A 4153-nucleotide genomic window follows, 5' to 3' on the forward strand; every position below is an offset into this window, starting at 1 on the left:
GCTCCATTATGATTGGTGTCTGAGAGATCTCAGGAGTCTGGGTTAGTTTAGACTGCTGGTCTTCCTATGGGGTTGCCCTCCTCCTCAACTTCTTCCAACCTTACCCTTATTCAACCCCACACACACAAAAAAAATTCTGGGTGAATCACCATCTCTGACCTCAAGCTATATTACAAAACTATAGTGTAAAGAGTTCATAGTATTGGTACAGAAACAGTCAATAAAAGGAGTAGAATTGAAGACCCAGAAATAAACCCACACACATATGGTCACTTGATCTTTGACAAAGACGCCAAACCCTACAGTGGAAAAAAAGAAAGCATTTGCAGCAAATGGTGCTGGTCTAACTTGTGGTCAGCATGTAGAAGTTTGCAAATTGATCCATATTTATCTGCTTGTACAATGTTCAAGTCCAATGGATCAAAGACCTCCACATAAAACCATATACAGTGAATCTACTAGAAGAGAAAGTGGGATATAGCCTTGAACACATTGGTACATATCTTAGTCGAAATGCCCAAAAGTGGGGAGATGGAACCTAAAAAGACCACTTCAAGTAGATAGGCATGGCCCCCAGTTGAGGGATGGGACTACCCACTCATATCAAAAATTTTTGCCTATAATAGTTCTTGTCTAAAGGAAATGCATGGCCAAAAATGGAGCAGAAATCGAAGGAAAGGCCATCCAGAGACTGCCCCACCTTGGGATCAATGCCATCTACATAAACCAAATCCCAACACTATTGCTGATGCCAATATATGCCTTGCAGACAGGAGCTTGGCATACTGTCCTCTGAGAGGATCTACCAGCACCTAATTGGGATAAAAGTAGGTACTTACAGCCAAACATTGAACTCAGCACGGGACCACTATGGAAGAGTTAAGAGGGAGAACTGAAAGAGCTGAAGGAGATGGCAACCCCACAGTAAGAACAAAAGTATCAGCTAACCTGACTCCTCAGAGTTCCCAGGGTTTATCTTCATGGGATGAGTGTTTTGTTCCTTGGTTTCTGTTTATTCTCTGATTTTCTGATAACTGTGACCTGTGGTGAAGTATGGTATCTCCACCCAAGTTGAGGGCTCAACTTATGGTGAACAGGGTGACTTTTGGCCAAACAGGGATTCTCTGCTGGAGTTGGAGGCAGGGACATGGTGATAAGGATGGGATGGGGAATAGGGATTAGGGTGCACAGACACTGAGAGAGTGAATGTGTTTGTGAGCATGTGACCTACCTAGAGTTCTGGTGGCATCTGTGGACTTTTGTCAAGCAGGAGATTTCCATACATCTTGGGGTCCAGGATACAGTGAGGACGAAAGGAAATGGTTTGTGAAGGAGTGTGCCATGACAGAGAGAATGGGGGTTTATAAGTGGTTGGCCTACCTGGAGTTATTGCAGCCAGTTTTGCCTCTGGCCAATCAGGGGTTCCCTCCCCAAGCTGAGGGCTGGGACACAGTGACAATAAGGGAAGGGGTAATTGTGGTTTGATAGGTAGGCAGGGAGAGAGTATAGGTGTTCACAGGTGGGCAGCCTACCTGGCATTCTTGGGGCTGATATGTCTCAGGTCCAACAAGGTGACTAAACCCAAGTCGGGGGCTGGGGTTCAGTGACAACAGGAAGGGAGAGAGATTGTGGCTAAAGTATGTGAGCTTTGAGAAAGTGGAGGAGTGGTCATAAGTGGGCCGCCAAAGTGGAATTTTAGTGGCCTTCACGGCCTCTAAGAGAAGAGAATTTCAACCTGATGTTTTTGGATGGAAAAAAAACACCTGCCTTGCCAAAGCAGGAATCCTCATAGAATGAATGTCAGCTTTTTGAGATTCCCACCCAAGCTCTCCCCAGAGTGTTTCTTTCATTGCAAACTTTGCTTAAGAAGACTAAAAAAAAAAATGCTTACCTGTCTCTGGATTTTAATGTAATGATGTGCAATAATCTTGGTGAGCCCAGAATTTAGGCTTCATAAAACCACAATACCCCATAACAAAACCCAGTATCTGGGCATGATATCCCTTAGGAAAACATTACAGTGTCATGTTTGGTGTCAGTAACAGTGTCTGCATAGAGACGTTGGGTATGTTCAATAAAATAATCATTTACACCGAGATCAAAACAATATTTCAACTTATAGTGGTTAAAAATGATATTTGTTAGGTGGTTATACCTTACTGAGTAGGTGAACAGAAGGTAAGAAATACTTTACACGTTTCCTTTGAAGACAATCTAAACTATGCAAGGTATTACATTAAAATTATAATAGTGAATAATACATGGAGGATCATGACATTGGTTTAGTATATTTCCAATGAGTTACATTCAATTCAATGTTCTACATCCATGCTGTCACCAAGTTTTCTGTGAAAGATCATTTCTAAGAAGTTGCTATGTTGCACATACTCCCACATGAATCTCAGTACTGCAGAGTGTGTGAAAATGACAATGAAGCCAGTGTTACACCAATAAGTACTTTGGTAATCCCAATGTCTCTTTTTCTGCAAGAAGAGCATGATTTTTTTTTTACATACCCCTGAGTCTTTTACACTTTTAAGACCTAATAGCCTGTGCTTCTTTCTAGTTAATCTGCTGTATACAGAAGCAATCCTGGATATATAGGTAAGGACAGGGATTGAACAATCATTAAGTGTCAAGTGTTCTGGGTTATGCAAGGTGATCAATCAGTGTATGGTAGAAAGACAGTGTGCGATGATTTGAGGCTTTTCAAACATCAGAGGAATCACCATCTCAATGACTGGACATTGACAAATACTTTGATTTTTATTGTTACATGAAAAGGCATCATTAGCAAGTCAGTGTGTACATACAAAAACTTCTTATCTGATCTAAAAGTTGTCTTGAAAGACTCCTCACCTATATGCAACCATATCAGCCTTTCTGTTGTGCCAATCATGACTGTAGCCTCAGTTATGCATGTCTCTTCAAAAGGATAGCCCCACAAAATCTCAGATAGAAGTCATTGATAAAAGGCTACTTCAAATCTTAGGGGCTAGCACTTCAGTTTCATGCCAGTTGTTCAACCTTGTCCCAGACATTGATGACATTGTTCTAATATCTTAGCATCAAGAGTAATCTGTGCTCTTAATTCAGAATATATACCTTCAAGTTGTAATTGATACTTAACAATATCAATGATGCTAGTCCTACTTCATTCCTCTATATCTGAGGTATCATCTTTCCACCATGTTAGCCATTGTAGTAGATGACCTAGCTGTAAATGGCCCTCAACAAATCTGTCCTGTGTTTTGGAATCATACGATATTTTGTGACCCAGCTAATAAGTACTTGTTTTACATATGGTGAATGTAAACCATAGGTCACTAATGCTTCCATAAATCTTTTAAAATCGTGTGCACCTGTGGAACACTACACAAATTCCTGATAACCTAGCAGAGCCTGTTCATTTGGTTCAAATTCCCTTATCAGGGCAGGAAAAACATTTTAGTTGTTTTTTTTTAAAGGATACAGACTGCTTTTTTGCTGTCTTGTCACAAGGTGATGATATAGGCTTTGGACTGAATCCATCTGAAATTTCTTTATGATTCAAAGGATTATCAATTTCTGATCTATGATTTGTAACTTAGCAAAAATTTTTCATACCTCTGTCTAAGTCTGCTTTCTTCTGGTCTCTCTTAGAAAAGATATATAACATTGAAATATTATTGAAAGCATAATTATTGAGAAGCACCTAAAAATGTTCAACATCCTTAATCATCAGGGAAATGTAAACAACCCTGAGATTCCACCTCACACCAGTCAGAATGGCTAAGATCAAAAACTCAGGTGACAGCAGATGCTGGCGAGGATATGGAGAAAAAGGAACGTTCCTCCATTGCTGGTGGGATTGCAAGCTGGTACAACCACTCTGGATATCGGTCTGGCGGTTCCTTAGAAAATTGGACATAGTAATACCGGAAGATCCAGCAATACCTCTCCTGGGCATATATCCAGAAGATGTTCCAACTTGTAATAATGACGCATGCTCCACTATGTTCATAGCAGCCTTATTTATAATAGCCAGAAGCTGGAAAGAACCCAGATGTCCCTCAACAGAGGAATGGATACAGAAAATGTGGTACATTTACACAATGGAGTACTACTCAGCTATTAAAAACGATGAATTTATGAAATTCTTAGGCAAATGGAT

The sequence above is a fragment of the Mus pahari genome, chromosome 22 (assembly GCF_900095145.1).
Source record: "Mus pahari chromosome 22, PAHARI_EIJ_v1.1, whole genome shotgun sequence".
NCBI lineage: Eukaryota > Metazoa > Chordata > Mammalia > Rodentia > Muridae > Mus > Mus pahari.